Here is an 18,632-nt window from a genome sequence, read left to right as displayed (position 1 = left end):
CATTGTGTTGTGACAAAACRGCACATTTTAAAGTGGCATTTTATTGTCCCCAGCACATGGTGCACCTGTGTAATTAGCTTCTTGATGTGCTACACCTTACAGGTGGATGGATTATCTTGMCAAAGGAGAAATGCTCACTAACAGAAGTATATAGACATTTGTGCACAACATTTTAGAGAAATAATATTTTTGTGCGAATGYAACATTTTAGTTTTTTTTRAGCTCATGAAACATGGGACCAACACTTAACATGTTGCGTTTATTTTTGTTCTGTGTATTTCCAAAGCTTGATAAGTTGTATAACTGAAAGGTTTTTGTTTTGTTTCAATTGTTGTACACTGACTGCACAAAACWTTAGGAACACCGGCTCTTTCCATGACATACTACCCAGGTAAATCCAGGTGAAATCTATTATCCCCTATTGATGTCACCTATTAAATCCACTTAAATCAGTGTAGATGAAGGGGAGGAGACACGTTTAAGAAGGATTTTTAAGCCTTAAGACAATTGAGACATGGATTGCGTGAGTGCCCCATTGAGGGTGAATGGGCAAGCCAAATATTTAAGTGCCTTTGAACGGGTATGGTCCACCACCCAAAGMACTTTCAGCCAACTTCACACAACTGTGGGAAGCATTGGAGTCAACATGGGGCAGCATCCCTGTGGAACGCTTTCGACACCTTGTAGAATCCATGCCCAGTCTAATTTGAGGCTGTTTTGAGGGCGAAAAGGGGATGCAACTCAATATTAGGAAGTTGTTCCTAATATTTTGTATAGAGATCAATCGATAATCGGCTAAGCCGATATTAGTCTTTTCTAGGCTATCAGCCCTTTTATATTGGGTTTGCCGATAGTCCCTCTACATAACAAAGCTGCTGCTATGCCAGACGCCACTCACCGCCTGAGCCACGAGCACTGCACAATGCCGAGGAATGTCTAACAGAGACAATAATCAGCAGCGGCAAGCTCAACAGAATGGTGCAGTTTTGAGAAAAGGATGAATTGGACATAGTGACCAAAATCGAACTCCTGTTGCAAATACTAGTTTAGTTAATTCACTAATAATCAGGCTTGTGTCAACATGCCTTGACCTGCATGCAATCAAATTGTATTTTTTACATACACATGGTGAGCAGATGTTATTGCTAGTGTAGCGAAGTGCTTGTGACCTAGCTTAGCATATAGCTATGTGACCTGTTAGGCAAAGATGACGATAACTAACCCTTTCATCTGTGGTGTTGGCTAGCTAGCTATATTAGCTACTATGCTAGCTAGATAGGAACTAATAGCCAACATAGCTAGCTTATGTTAGCTGGTTATCATTTTGAACATGCACCTTTTTCTGCAACGAGCCATCTGACTACTTGCGGTCTAGTGTTTTTTTTTCTTTCGTTTTTTCGTTTTTTTTTGTGGGGTGGATCAGCTTAATATTGCGGAAAGAATGTTGCTTCCAATGTAATTGTCTGCATCATTTCCAATGCGGTCTAATGTTAGCTATTTACTGGTGTGCAGATCTGACCAGCCGCAATCGTATCCATAAATTGTCACAAAACAAGCAAGTATAGTGTAGAGAATCKTTTTATCATCTAAACCGCTGTGAAATATGTTTTCCATAACCAAAAATATTGTATTTTCAGCTGTTTGAAGCTTGTGTACGAAACCGAAAGTACAGTGCATTTGCAAAGTAATCAGCTCCCTTTTTCCCACATTTGTTACGTACAGCCTTATTCTAAAATGGATTAAGTAGTTTTTTTCCCTCATCAATCTACACTAAAAAAACTCACATTTACATAAGTATTCAGACCCTTTACTCTGAAGCACCTTTGGCAGCGATTACAGCCTTGAGTCTTTTTTGGGTATGACACTACAAACTTGGCACACCTGTATTTGGCGAGTTTCCCACCTTCTCTGCAGATCCTCTCAAGCTCTGTCAGGGTGGATGGGGAGAGTCGCTGCACAGCTATTTTCAGGTCTCTCCAGATGTTTGATCGGGTTCAAGTCCGGACTCTGGCTGGGCCACTCAAGGACATTCAGAGACTTGTCCTGAAGCCACTCCTGCATTYTCTTGGCTGTGTGCTTAGGGTCATTTTCCAGTTGGAAGGTGAACGTACCCCAGTCTGAGGTCCTGAGCGCTCTGAAGCAGGTTTTCATCAAGGATCTCTCTGTACTTTGCTCTGTTCATCTTTCCCTCGATCCTGACTAGTCTTCCAGTCCCTGCTGCTAAAAAACATCCCCACAGCATGAGGCTGCCACCACCATGCTTCAGCGTAGGGATGGTGCCAGGTTTCCTCCAGGCGTGACGCTTGGCATTCAGGCCAAAGAGTTCAATCTTTGTTTCATCAGACCAGAGAATCTTGTTTCTGATGGTCAGTCCTTTAGGTGTCTTTTGGCAAACTCCAAGCAGGCTCTCATGTGCCTTTTACTGAGGAGTGGCTTCCATCTGGCCACTCTACCATAAAGGCCGGATTGGTGGAATGCTGCAGAGATGGTTGTCCTTCTGGAAAGTTCTCCCATCTCCACAGAGGAACTGGAGCTCTATCAAAGTGACCATCAYGTTCTTGATCACCTCCCTGACCAAGGTCCTTCTKCCCAGATTGCACAGTTTGMACGGGTGGCCTGCTCTAGGAAGAGTATTGGTGGTTCCAAACTTCTTCCATTTAAGAATGATAAAGGCCAGTGTGTTCTTGGGGACCTTCAATGCTGCAGACATTTTTTGGTACCCTTCCCCAGATCTGTGCCTCGACACAATCCTGTCTCGGAGCTCTACGGACAATTCCTTCGACCTCATGACTTGGTTTTTGCTCAGACATGCACTGTCAACTGTGGGACCTTATATAGACAGGTGTGTGCCTTTCCAAATCATGTCCAATCAATTGAATTTACCACAGGTGGACTCCAATCAAATTGTAAAAACATTCCATGATAAATGGAAACAGGGTGCACCTGAYCTCAATTTCGAGACTCATAGCAAAGGGTCTGAATACTTATTGGGCCCACCCAATAAGGTATTACTGTTTATTTTTAATAAATTAGCAAAAATGTCTAAACCTATTTTCGCTTTGTCATTAAGGTATTGTGTGTAGATTGATTAGGAAAACATTTATTTAATCAATTTTAGAAAAAGGCTGTAACATAACAAAATATGGCAAAGTCATGGGGTCTGAATACTTTCTGAATGCACTGTATAACACCTCTTCGCSAGGCCAAATATGTACACTCCTTTCTTGAGACATCAATATCTTAACAGCCTTCATTTCTATTATAGACATGTTTGCGCAGTGACAAACCTATAAGCCTTCAGCGCACTCATGTAGGAGAGTCCATTTTTTATAAAACACAAAGGGCTATTGGTATAGTGGAGTGTATAAGCGTAAACCCACTTTTTTTTCAGTGGGCATTATTTATACTCACTACTTAATCCCTACTGATGCGTATAAAAGTAATGTAGTGGAGGTATATGACTTAAGTATGTAGTACAAAAGAGAGATCGTGCACAAAGTAGCATACACAATCACAAAGCACATGAAATATAGTCACATGCTCGCTGTGCACACAGCTTAGTTTCAGCGGAATATCATCTGCAGGGAGTAAGAGTGTGCAGCTCTCAGCTGGTTTTGGCATGGAGCAGCTCACAGAAGAATGACATCAGTAGCCGGTAGGGTAGAAAAGATGTTTCAACTTATATCTACAGTAAATTCTAACTAAGGCAACAATGGGTATGCAAAGCAGGTATTGAAAAAGTTTAGTCCGGCGTGTTGGTTAGTGGACAATTTGTGATGCGCAGTTGTCATCATGCCTGTTTACATCAGGGGCGTAGACATGGATGGGCCTGGGTGGACAGAGGCCCATCCACTGGGGAGCCAGGCCCTGACAGGCCAATCCAATCAGATTGTGGTTTAAGCATTGTTGTTGACTTTTTCTATATAAAAAAAAGTGAGATTTGAGAGTGAACAATCTATACGAAAACTGTGGATTTTTCACACCGGGTGCCATTCCTTCACTGGGTGGGCCGTTTGGGAACTTTTTGGCAAAATTTGAGTATACCCACTTCAAGCACCACGACACCACTGCATAGGGCCGATGGAAAGACAGCATTCACACACAGCATGATGTTAAAGGATAAGCAGTGCATAAACTTGGACGTAATAAGCKAGTAGGTCCCAATCATAAGAATACAAAAACACAACCATTTCCCTGTTGAAATGCACAACTAAACTCAGCAAAAAAAGAAACGTCCTCACTGTCAACTGCGTTWTTTCTCAGCAAACRTAACATGTGTAAATATTTGTATGAACATAACAGGATTCAACAACTGAGACATGAACTGAAAAAGTTCCACAGACATGTGACTAACAGAAATGGGATAATGTGTCCCTGAACAAAGGGGGGGTCAAAATCAAAAGTAACAGTCCGTATCTGATGTGGCCACCAGCTGCATTAAGTACTGCAGTGCATCTCCTCCTCATGGACTGCACCAGATTTGCCAGTTCTTGCTGTGAGATGTTACCCCACTCTTCCACCAAGGCACCTGCAAGTTCCCAGACATTTCTGGGGGGAATGGGATTGAGATCCAGGCTCTTCACCCAACAGGTCCCAGACGTTGGGACAATGATTGGAATCCGGGCTCTTCGCTGGCCATGGCAGAACACTGACATTCCTGTCTTGCAGGAAATCACGCACAGAACAAGCAGTATGGCTGGTGGCATTGTCATGCTGGAGGGTCATGTCAGGATGAGCCTGCAGGAAGGGTACCACATGAGGGAGGAGGATGTCTTCCCTGTAACGCACAGCAATGAGATTGCCTGCAATGACAGCAAGCTCAGTCCGATGATGCTGTGACACACCACCCCAGACCATGACGGACCCTCCACCTCCAAATCAATCCCGCTCCAGAGTACAGGCCTCGGTGTAATGCTCATTCCTTCAACGATAAACAAAAATCCGACCATCACCCCTGGTGAGACAAAACCGCGACTCGTCAGTGAAGAGCACTTTTTGCCAGTCCTGTCTGGTCCAGCGACAGTGGGTTTGCGCCCATAGGCAACATTGTTTCCGATGATGTCTGGTGAGGACCTGCCTTACAACAGGCCTTCAAGCCCTCAGTCCAGCCTCTCTCAGGCTATTGCGGACAGCCTGAGCACTGATGGAGGGATTGTGCCTTCCTGGTGTAACTCGGGCAGTTGTTGTTGCCATCCTGTACCTGTCCCGCAGGTGTGATGTACCGATCCTGTGCAGGTGTTGTTACACATGGTCTGCCACTGTGAGGACGATCAGCTGTCTGTCTTGTTTCCCTGTAGTGCTGTCTTAGGCGTCTCACAGTACGGACATTGCAATTTATTGCCCTGGCCACATCTGCAGTCCTCATGCCTCCTTGCAGCATGTCTAAGGTATGTTCATGCAGATGAGCAGGGACCCTGGGCATCTTTCTTTTGGTGTTTTTCAGAGTCCGTAGAAAGGCCTCTTTAGTGTCCTAAGTTTTCAGAACTGTGACCTTAATTGACAACTGTCTGTAAGCTGTTAGTGTCTTAACGACCGGTCCACAGGTGCATGTTCATTAATTGTTTATTGTTCATTGAACAAGCATGGGAAACAGTGTTTAAACCCTTTACAATGAAAATCTGATTTTTACAAATGATCTTTGAAAGACAGGTTTCTGAAAAAGGGACTTTTCTTTTTTTGCTGAGTTTATTACTTCCATTGCAAAAAACTCGTCACGTTTAGCACACAAAGTAAACGGTGATCTAAAGTTTAAAGTGGAACTGATAGCGTTTTAACTACTTTGCAGATATGAAAAGACAATCCTAAAATTAGTCAAATCAAATTCCCAGTTTATGCTACAAAACCAACTTTATAAGAGGTTTTAAAAATGGGTTATATTTGACTCAACGTTCCACTCAATGTTCCATGATGTCTTTTCACAGTCCCCAAATCCAGAACAAATTCAAGAAAGCTTTATATAGAGCCATTTTTACATGGAACTCCCTCATATTGCTCAAGTGAACAGCAAACCTGGTTTCAAAAAACATAAAGCAACACCTCACGGCACAACACCTCTCCCCTATTTGACCTAGATAGTTTGTGTGTATGTATTGATATGTAGGCTACATGTGCCTTTTGTAAAACTTTTTTTATAATGTAGTTCTGTCCTTGAGCTGTTGTCTTAATGTTCTGTATTATGTCATGTTTTGTGTGGACCCCAGGAAGAGCAGCTGCTGCTTTTGCAACAGCTAATAAGGATCCTAATCAAATACCAATGGCTATCGAGAAATCAAACAAATACATAAATTTTCCCTAAAATTGGATACTTTAATATTGTACCCACTCCAATACCCTAGACCCACTCCAATTTGCATACCGCCCCAACAGATCGACAGATGATGCAATCTCTATTACACTCCACACTTCCCTTTCCCTCCTGGAAAAAAGGAACACCTATGTGAGAATGCTATTCATTGACTACAGCTCAGCGTTCAACACCATAGTGCCCTCGAAGCTCATCAATAAGCTAAGGACCCTGGGACTAAACAGCTCCCTCTGCAACTAACTGGATCCTAGACTCCCTGACGAGCCGCCCCCAGGTGGTAAGGGTAGGTAACAACATATCCGCCACGCTGATCCTCAGCAGGGGCGAAAATCTGATATCAACCTTGGAGGGGACAATTACATGACATTTTCTCAGGAGCAATTCCTGAGGGGGACACCAAAAGTAGTGCTGTAACACATAGACTATGTTGTAATATGTTAAATGTATATTGAGGGACCATAATCACTACTACTGGATAATTGTTAGGTACAGTAGTTAACTGAAGGGTTGTCCCAACTTGTTTAAATCATTATAATACTACTAATAATAATAGTTACAGCAGTGTTCCTTATCAGTGCAGTGTTCCTCTCTCTTGAAACGTCAACACTCTGTTTGCAAGAGTTTGCGGTTCTATAAATTGTGGGTGTGCGCCTGATATGGTTCTGTGTCATCACTGAGGTAACTGGACGATGCTGTGCCACTGTCCCTATTATGGTGCTGCTGGCAACAAGGGTGACACCTGGTCCGCCGTGGCTGTGACACGTCCTCTGAAGTCTCCTCTCCTTGGCTCTTTCCCTTTCACCACCTCACTGACTCAGTCTGTCTCTAAGAAAGAAATAAGGTGTTTGCTGTACTCCTAACTACCGGTACCCAAAACTACACAATAATCACAACAGCAATACCAATTGCCTTAAACCAAATCTTAGTTTAGTTCACCAGTTTAAGTTGAGAGCTGGGGTATCCATGGCATTTTCCAAATTATGTCCTATTTTACAAGTAAAAAAAATGGAGAACCTTTCATAATGTTTGCAAACAAAGACTCAACAAACTTACCTGAGACTCCCTGTCTCTGCAGTCTGTCCTGCCAGTCTGGTCCCTGCCTATCTGTCCACAGCTCTGCTGTCTGTGTGCCATCTGTTGCCCTGCTCTGCCTAATGAAATCATTGTGAAACATTCCATTAGCATTTCACTTCTTTCTTATGAACATTTTATCAACTGGTCTTTGAGATATTAGGCTACTAGAGTTCTTACTTTGCGTTTTGGTGTCTGAAAATACTCATGATGTCGTCTTTTTTCTGACATTTTTCTACCTGGCTGGCTGGCTGGCTGGCTGACCGGTCTAGCTGCACACACACACATTTACACAAACACATGCTGCAACGTTTTGAAATTTTAACCTAGTTTGTTTCATATTGGCAGGCTTCCAACAATAGCTGAATTTGCAAAGCTAGCGAGCACCAATTCCGTTTCTGTGGTGTTTGCTATAACTTTGCTACCTGGTTAAAGGTGGGAAAAAAATAATATTCACTAGCGACAATTTTGCTTTTGCAACGAGACCATTTAATATATTTAAGACAATGGTATAAGAGAGTGTAGTTCTGTTCAGTTTGGACTTCAGTTTATGCTAACCTTATCACGGGGACTTTGAAGCACTACAGCTGCATGCTAATCTTGGAATAAACTCACGATAGCAAATATTCCATCTTGACGACGCCACATAAATGGAATAGGTACTAGCTAGCTTGATAGTTAATGTTTGCTTTAGTTTGCGCGCTAGCTCTGCAAATTCAGCTAGTGTGTGAACCCTGCAACATTAAAAAATATATACATTGCTATGGAGCGATTGACTGATTACCTCACATCAGTTACGTACACTGAGTGCCTTTCGGACAGTAGATACGAACCCTCTATTACCTTGCAAGCTAAAGAACTGGCAGTGGATCAAATCATTGTGGGGCAAAGGGCGGGGGGGTCGCAATCTTGTGAAACTTAAAAACGCGCTATTAAGTGTCTATAATCAGCACAAGTGCTTTCATTGCGTATTATTAATATTATTGAAATTACATAGTTATGTTTACAGTGATATATTGGGGGGGACAAATCATATTTTTCCCAGGATGGGGGGGTCGTGTCCCCCCCGTCCCCCCTGGGATTTCCGCCTATGATCCTCAGTCCCGTCCTGTACTCCCTGTTTACTCATGACTGCATGGACAGCCACGACTCCAACTCCATCATTAAGTTTGCCGATGACACCACAGTGGTTGGCCTGATCACCGACAATGACGAGACAGCCTATAGGGAGGAGGTCTGAGAACTGGTTGTGTGGTTCCAGGACAGCAACCTCTCCCTCAACGTAATCAAGACAAAGGAGATTATTGTGGACTACAAGAAAAGGAGGACCGAGCACGCCCCCATTCTCATTGACGGGGCTGTAGTGGAGCAGGTTGAGAGCTTCAAGTTCCTTGGTGTTCACATCACCAACAAACTCACATGGTCCAAGCACACCAAGACAGTCGTAAAGAGGGCACGACAAAACCTATTTCCCTTCAGGAGACTGAAAAGATTTAGCATGGGTCCTCAGATCCTCAAAAGGTTCTACAGCTGCACCATCGAGAGCATCCTGACTGGTTGCATCACTGCCTGGTATGGCAACTGCTCGGCCTCCGACCGCAAGGCACTACAGAGGGTAGTGCGAACGGCCCAGTACATCACAGGGGCCAAGCTTCCTGCCCTCCAGGACCTCTATACCAGGCTGTGTCAGAGGAAGGCCCTAAAAATAGTCAGACTCCAGCCACCCTAGTCATAGACTGTTCTCACTGCTACCTCACGGCAAGCGGTACCGGAGCACCAAGTCTAGGTCCAAAAGGCTTCTAACAGCTTCTGCCCCCAAGCCATAAGACTCCTGAACATCTAATCAAATGGCTACCCAGACTATTTGCATTGCCCCCCCGCCTCTTTTACACTGCTGCTAGTCTCTGTTATCATCTATGCAGAGTCACTTTAATAACTCTATCAACATGTACATATTACCTCAACTAACTAATTGACTCTGTACCAGTAGCCCCCTGTATATAGTCTTGCTATTGTTATTTTACTGCTGCTCTTTAATTTCTTATTCTTATCCATGTTTTTTTTAACTGCATTGTTGGTTAGGGGCTCGTAAGTAAGCATTTCACTGTATTCGTTGCATGTGACTAATAAAATTTTATAAACATAACGACAGCCTTTACCCAATATTTGTTCAAATGGGTAACGTTAGCATTGAGGAGCAAGATTTAGCATTGATGAATAAACGTGAATAGATGGCTAAGTTGCTGCTGTTGCAACTAATAGTTACCTCACAGTTTTCAAAAGGTAGCAAATGTCTTAGCTGTTGTAGTTGACCAATTTTCTCACCTTATTTGGTCCCTGATGGTCTTCAAAAAAAAAGTTCATTTTTTAAAACATTTTGGCGACCATACTGCAGTTCCCTGGGGCCGTGACCCTGACTTTTAATACCACTGGCGTAACTTAACCAATGTAAGGAACACTGTAAAGAATCCTCTCACTAATGAATTGTGATACCAGGTAAAAAAAAAAATCCACACAAAAACAGCCATGCTGGGAATCCAACAGTAGTACGAGAAAGATCTCTTTCCCCTCCCTCTTCGTGTTTCATTGCTGTTTCTGCTTGTAAAGGTGTCAGAGAGGATTTAGATGCCTTCTCTTTGTAGAAGTCTCTCTCTGATGTAACCCAGCAGTATTGCAGTACTTGACACACTCAAATTGGTGCGCCTGGCACCTACTACCATACCCCGTTCAAAGGCACTTTGTCTTGTCCATTCGCCCTCTGAATGACACACACACAATCCATGTCTCAAGACTTTTAAAAATCCTTCTTTAACCGGTCTCCTCCCCTTTATCTACACTGATTGGAGTGGATTTAACCGGTGACATCAATAAGGGATCTTGGCTTCAACCTGGATTCACCTGGTCAGTCATTTTAAAGAGTTCCTAATGTTTTGTACACTCAGTGTTTAAGAAAACAAAATACCTGACTAACTAGATTGCAAGTGAGTAAACATTGAATGTGATGTCAAGCATAAATCAGTGTTGTGACGTATTCTCGTTAATGTGATGACATTCTATTTATTGAATAATTAACTATGTTTTATAACAACGTTACATTAATCAGGTAACCATTAACTCCGTAACCTCGGGCACCACGGGAGAAGTTTGTTTAATGATTTAACTCAAGAATATCGATTTCATTAGTCACTAATTTCATCAGTCTCATTAGGAACGTCGCATAATTTGTAAATCTGCACAAGCCCAGGTCTCACAATCATTCCGTACCACAAATTGAGTTGATTTATTTATTTACTAACTACTACTACTAAATGATAACATACACACACACACACACACACAGTCTAGTCTATTGATTAGACCTACAATGGCAACAAGTCCCTAGCGGACCAACACAATATGACACGTGTTACACAAGATGGAGATTTAAAGAGAGAGAGAGAGAGAGAGAGTGCACGAGAGAAAAGCACACTTGGATACATTTGTAAACTATGCTTAGTTTAGCCCTAACACCTGCTGCTCTTATGGGTCAGAATTATAATTAATGTATTTATGTGTTGAAGATCTCCGTTGGGTATCTCTTCATAGACCGAGTTCCACTTAGTGGGATAGGTTTGGCCCACGCCCTTTTCTTTTGATGGCCGCGTCTCCTTCATTACCAGGTGTAAGTCTCTGATTGTCCACACGTCACAATGTTCTTTCTCTTGGTTGTCTGTTTCCTTGCACTCGTTGTGTGAGAATAGTCATCAGCCGTGTCGACGCTCCCAGCTTGGGTAGACAACCGATAATTTGAAGAGAATAACTGGTTTGTCCTTCTTGAATTCACAATCTTAGATACAGAATAGCTACTCGACAATGGACATGATTGTTCAGAGATTTTCTTTGTCTTCAACCTCGTGTTGCGTTTCGGGGTCACGACTAGTCGTTAACCTCAGCTGCAGCGCTTGGTAAACTTATTCTGCACATATATTCTTAACTCACGTTTCCGTCTTTATGACGTGTAGCCCGTTACAAGGCAAGGTATTAGAACTTACTATGATCTCGTTTAGACAACTAAAATCACAGTTCATCGTGCTGCTAGGTGACCTAAATTGGGACATGCTTAACACCCCGGCCATCCTACAATCTAAGCTTGATGCCCTCAATCTCACACAAATTATCAAGGAACCTACCAGGTACAACCCCAAATCCGTAAACACGAGCACCCTCATAGATATCATCCTAACTAACTCACCCTCCAAATACACCTCTGCTGTTTTCAACCAAGATCTCAGCAATCACTGCCTCATTGCCTGTATCCGTAATGGGTCTGCGGTCAAACGGCCACCCCTCATCACTGTCAAACACTCCCTAAAACACTTCAGTGAACAGGCCTTTATAATCGACCTGGCCGGGGTATCCTGGCATGACATTGACCTCATCCCGTCAGTAGAGGATGCCTGGTTATTCTTTAAAAGTGCCTTTCTCGCCATCTTAAATAAGCATGCTCCATTCAAAAAATGTAGAACCAGGAATATATATAGCCCTTGGTTCACTCCAGACCTGTCTGCTCTTGACCAGCACAAAAATATCATGTGGCGTTCTGCATTAGCATCGAATAGCCCCAGTGATATGCAAGTTACGAACCAATATACACAGGCAGTTAGGAAAGCTAAAGCTAGCTTTTTCAAACAGAAATTTGCATCCTGTAGTACAAACTCAAAATTCTGGGACACTGTAATAAGAGTAAGAGCACCTCCTCCCAGCTGCCCACTGCACTGAGGCTAGGAAACACTGTCACTACCGATAAATCCACTGTAATTGAGAATTTCAATAAGCATTTTTCTGCGGCTGGCCATGCTTTCCACCTGGCTACCCCTACCCCGGTCAATTGCCCAGCACCCTCCACAGCAACCCGCCCAAGCCCCCACCATTTCTCCTTCACCCGAATCCAGATAGCTGCAAAATCTGGAACCCTACAAATCAGCCGGGCTAGACAATCTGGACCCTCTCTCTTTCTTAACTGCCGAAATTGTTGCAACCCCTATTACTAGCCTGTTCAACCTCTCTTTCGTATCGTCTGAGATTCCCAAAGATTGGAAAGCTGCTGCGGTCATCCCCCTCTTCAAAGGGGGAGACACTCTAGACCCAAACTGTTACAGTCCTATGTCTATCCTACCCTGCCTTTCTAAGGTCTTCGAAAACCAAGTTAACAAAGAGATCACCGACCATTTCGAATGCCATCGTACCTTCTCCGCTATGCAATCTGGTTTCTGAGCTGGTCATGGGTGCACCACAGCTACGCTCAAGGTCCTAAACAATATCATAACTGCCATCGATAAGAAACATTACTGTGCAGCCGTATTCATCAACCTGGCCAAGGCTTTTGACTCTGTCAATCACCACATTCTTATCGGCAGACTAAACAGCCTTGGTTTCTCAAATGACTGCCTCGTCTGGTTCACCAACTACTTCTCAGATAGAGTTCAGTGTGTCAATTTGGAGGGCCTGTTGTCCGGATTTCTGGCAGTCTCTATGGGGGTGCCACAGGGTTCAATTCTCGTGCCGACTCGCTTCTCTGTATACATCAATGATGTCGTTCTTGCTGCTGGTGATTCTCTGATCCACCTCTACGCAGACGACACCATTCTGTATACTTCTGGCCCTTCTTTGGACACTGTGTGTATTTACCTCCAGACGAGCTTCAAAGCCATACAACTCTCCTTCCGTGGCCTCCAACTGCTCTTAAATGAAAGTAAAACTAAATGCATGCTCTTCAACTGATCGCTGCCCACCCAGCATCACTACTCTGGATGGTTCTGACTTAGAATATGTGGACAACTACAAATACCTAGGTGTTTGGTTAGACTGTAAACTCTCCTTCCAGACTCACATTAAGCATCTCCAATCCAAAATTAAATCTAGAATCGGCTTCCTATTTTGCAACAAAGCATCCTTCACTCATGCTGCCAAACATACCCTCGTAAAACTGACCATCCTACCGATCCTCGACTTCGGCGATGTCATTTACAAAATAGCCCCCAACACTCTACTCAACAAATTGGATGCAGTCTATCACAGTGCCATCTGTTTTTTCACCCAAGCCCCATATACTACCCACCACTGCGACCTGTATGCTCTCGTTGGCTGGCACTCGCTTCATACTCGTCGCCAAACCCACTGGCTTCAGGTCATCTACAAGTCTTTGATAGGTAATGCCCTGCCTTATCTCAGCTCACTGGTCACCATAGCAGCACCCACCCGTAGCACGCTCTCCAGCAGGTATATCTCTCTAGTCACCCCCAAAGCCAATTCCTACTTTGGCCGCCTTTCCTTCCAGTTCTCTGCTGCCAATGACTGGAATGAATTGAAAAATCACTGAAGCTGGAGACTCTTACCTCCCTCACTAGCTTTAAGCACCAGGTGTCTGAGCAGCTCACAGATCACTGCAACTGGACATAGCCCATCTGTAATAAGCCCATCCAACTACCTCATCCCCATACTGTATTTATTTATTTATCTTGCTCCTTTGCACCCCTGTATCTCTCCTTGCACATTCATCTTCTGCACATCAATCACTCTAGTGTCTAATTGGTATATTGTAATTACTTCGCCACCATGGCCTATTTATTGCCTTACCTGCCTTTTCTTACCTCATTTGCACACACTGTATATAGATTTTCTTCAACTGTATTATTGACTGTATGTTTTGTTTATTCAATYTGTAACTCTGTGTTGTTGTATGTGTCGAAATGCTTTGCTTTATTCTTGGCCAGGTCGCAGTTATAAATGAGAGTTGTAAACTTGCCTACCTGGCTAAATAAAGGTGAAATAAAAAAATAAAAAACATTCTCTTTGATCTGGATATTTTCTACACAACGCACATGTATGTAAACGTCGTGTACATATTATGAAAACTCTTCAAGTTACAATGTTTTCGTTGTACCGTCGTCATTTAACTTTTAATTACATTACAAAAACGACATTCATTTTCATATTCCATCTGTCGTTGATACCACCATTTTGGCTGATGAAATATAACGTGTCCATAGTACATTTTTTGCATGTTACAGTTCTAAGGTAGATTCTTCATGAGGCACATGCATTCCAGTCTCTTACATTAGAGACTAGGAAGGAGTTGGGCTACTGCCTTATAAATTACGATGGGCGTGAGGTCATAATCCCCCCCCCCAATCAATCCCTCTATACCTCTCCCTCTCTGCGGGAGAACCGTGATTCATTGTAACCTGATCCTCACAGGCCCCTCATGACATCAGTGTCTTGTATTTATATGCATTGATGATTCTATTGAGTAGCAACATTTGCAACAGACAGTGCTTTACAGCAATCAAAGGTTATCTACGCAAACCACTGCACTGGACAGTTAGAAAAACAAGCGTTACATGTTGACCACACTGCTCGCGTTGCAAAATAAATGTACACATGTTTTTCAATCATTGCACCCACACTGCTCGCGTTCATAAACGAGCGTCTGCATAGCCATGCGGTAAAATAGAACTTGGTGCCATTTCTGATGCTTGATGCGCTGCAAGTCCCGCCTCTCCCATCTCCCATAGTTTTTTTAGGAGCATATACCCATGTTGGGGATTGAAAGATGAACTGAGATCCTCACTCCAGTTGACGGTAGTACGTCACCTTAAAGTTTGCTCCAGTTGACGGTAGTACGTCACCTTAAAGTTTGTTGCCAATCGCCGTATAAAGTCCAAAGAAGAAGAAGCCTGAAGGAGGAGAGATCACTAGAAACAAACTGAGTTTACCCTTTTATCTGTGGATTCATTTGTCGGAGTAGGGGACCTTGTACATTTCAGGTAAAATAACCACCCAATGTTTATATCCCAGGACAAATTAGCTAGCAACAGCAAAGAGTTAGTTTTGATATTTCAGACTTCATTTTGATATTTCAACCTGCGTGTCCTGATCGCGTCTGGTGTAGGTGGACAAAATCAACATGCGCGCGTTGACGTGGTCTGGTCAGCATGTTAGTGTAGCTAATGTTAGCCACGTTGTTGCTGGCTAATGACTCATGCAACCTACAATGAAACCAAAGTAAGAAACTATTCTAGCAACTTGTTACAAATTGCTTCCCACAAATCTGATGGTTAATCGTAGGCTGCCAGTCATTTGCCGTTTTTCCTTTGTTTACCAAACACCACCGCTGGAAAGGAGCAACAGTTTGTAGAGTAGCTTAATCAGGATCTTCTCGTTTTGAGCTTGTTTATCCAAGCTTCTTTGACTTTTCACAATATATTATTTCCCTGTGGCGAATCGATAAAACCCTAATCCCCCCTCTTTTTGAAAATACGGCCTTGCACCCACAAACACAGCATGATTTTGGGATTATGTAGAAATTAAAATAGTCAATTCAGGTCTACCAATCTTTTTTTAATTTTTATTTTAAGGGGTGGATCATCTTAATAGATTGTTGCTTCCATCAATGTAATTGTCTGCATCATTTCCAATCCGGCATATTTTTGGGGGGTAAATACAGTGGGGAGAACAAGTATTTGATACACTGCCGATTTTGCAGGTTTTCCTACTTACAAAGCATGTAGAGGTCTGTAATTTTTATCATAGGTACACTTCAACTGTTTTTTTATTTTATTTTATTATTATTTATTTTTTTAATTTGTTTAATTTTTTTTTTACCGTTATTTTACCAGGTAAGTTGACTGAGAACACGTTCTCATTTGCAGCAACGACCTGGGGAATAGTTACAGGGGAGAGGAGGGGGATGAATGAGCCAATTGTAKACTGGGGATTATTAGGTGACCGTGATGGTTGAGGGCCAGATTGGGAATTTAGCCAGGACACCGGGGTTAACACCCCTACTCTTACGATAAGTGCCATGGGATCTTTAATGACCTCAGAGAGTCAGGACACCCGTTTAACGTCCCATCCGAAAGACAGCACCCTACACAGAGCAGTGTCCCCAATCACTGCCCTGGGGCATTGGGATCTTTGTTTAGACCAGAGGAAAGAGTGCCTCCTACTGGCCCTCCAACACCACTTCCAGCAGCACCTGGTCTCCCATCCAGGGACTGACCAGGACCAACCCTGCTTAGCTTCAGAAGCAAGCCAGCAGTGGTATGCAGGGTGGTATGCTGCTGGCACAAACTGTGAAGTGTATCAAATTCAATCGGCAGTGTATCAAATACTTGTTCTCCCCACTGTATATATATCCATATATATACACGCATGCATACATATACACATATATACATACACATACCTATATAGATATACATACTTTTTAAAGAATATACCTTTATTATTCCCCGCAAACCCTACCACCCTTCCCCCAATTGGAGTAAACTAATAAACACGTAGGCTTCTACCTTCAGTTTATACATTTTATACACATTTTACAGGCACAATCTATTTTACAATAGTTATATTTAGTTTATTTTTAGTCCTTCCTCTATTTGGATAGTTTGATTTCTATTTGTAACTGTACTGTTTCACAAAATTTCTGAACCTATATACATTTTACAGACCCCATATGTTTTACATTGGTTATCTTGATATTAGTCCCACCCTTCAGCTCCATTCAACCCCTCCAATCTATCTTTCAACATCATCCATATTGGATTTCTATTTGCCATATATTTTTCAACTGTGCTGTGATGCTTCACAATAGTACTGAACCTTTCTATTCTCATAGCTTCTACAGATTGTAAATAAAAAATCAAAAATGTTGCTAAAATAATTATTATATTATTGGTTGACTATGGCTTTTCATATCACCCAGTATTGCTATCTGCAGCGTTAGGTCTAGGCAAATGTTGCAATTCTTCAGCCATTCCTGGACCTGTGACCAAAAACGAGCTACATATGGACAATACCAAAATAAATGATCTAATGACTCTGCCTCCTCACAGCAGATCGTATCGCCCATATATATAACATTCTATTGTTTGCAAGAATTTTGTAGTAATTGAAAAATTATAACTTGAATCCGGCGTTGTTTTACGTATCAATTCATTACCCATGGAATGGGTACATCGAAAATCTCTTCCCAACTATTTTGCAATTTATATGGCACAGCTGTCAGTTTTTTGGTCCTTCAATTAAATCGGTATATGTTTTTATTTATCACACCTTTCTTTAATACTTGCCTCTTCCATTTTTGTGATAATGCTGCAATTAATTGGTTGTAATTTTGGGTAGAGCAGCCATTTGTCTGTGTTAGCTGCATGTGTGACAACTCCACCAGTCCTATTTATGTCATTCACTGAAATTATACCTATTTTTTTTTTATTCTTTGAAAAAAGTTTTTTTTATCAATTAGTTTATTTGAGTTTAACCACAATATTTGTTGTATTATTTGTTCTGTCTTTTCAGGTGGATTAAACTGAAATTGCAATCAACCTTCTAAGGCTTGTTTAAAAAATAATGATATTTTGGAGATTATTTCCTTTTCAAACAACCGAAAGTGAGCAGGTGTAATCTGAATAAAGGCAAAAAGGTCATTCTTGAACATAGGATGAGACATTCCTACCAATTTACTATAGAACCAGTTTGGATTTAAGTATAACTTTTGTATGACTGATGCTTTAGTGAGAGGTCTAATGCTTTAATATTTAATCATTTCTGCCCTCCGAATTCATATTCGTTATATAAATAGGCCCTTTTAATTTTGTCCGGCTTGCCGTTCCAAATAAAATTGAATCTTTTTTTGTTCATATAATTTAAAAAGTAGGTCACGAGGTATAGGCAAAACCATAAGCAAATAGGTAAACTGTGATATGACTAAAGAGTTAATCAGGGTGATTTTTCCACAAATAGACAGGTATTTTCCTTTCCATGGTAGCAAGATCTTATCTATTTTTGCTAACTTTCTATAAAAATTTATTGGAGAGATCATTTCTTTCTTTTGGGATTTGTATACCGAGTATGTCCACATCTCCGTCAGACCATTTAATTGGTAAACTACATGGTAATGTAAAATTAGCATTTTTTTGTGATCCAATACTTATCATAATTTGGTTTTAATCCAGAGAGGATAGCAAAAGTATCTAGATCCTCTATGAGGCCATAGAGAGATACTAATTGTGGTTTTAAAAGGAAACAAGAATCATCAGCGTACAATGACACCTTAGTTTTTAAGCCACGGATTTCTAATCCCTTAATATTATTGTTTGATCTCATTTTAACAGCTAACATTTCGATGGCAATAATAAATAGATATGCCGATAGTGGACAACTTTGTTTTACTCCTCTAGATAGTTTAAAACTTTCTGAGATGTAGCCATTATTTACT

Source organism: Salvelinus sp. IW2-2015, linkage group LG18 (genome assembly GCF_002910315.2).
Source record: "Salvelinus sp. IW2-2015 linkage group LG18, ASM291031v2, whole genome shotgun sequence".
Lineage (NCBI taxonomy): Eukaryota > Metazoa > Chordata > Actinopteri > Salmoniformes > Salmonidae > Salvelinus > Salvelinus sp. IW2-2015.
This window is presented reverse-complemented; position numbering follows the sequence as displayed.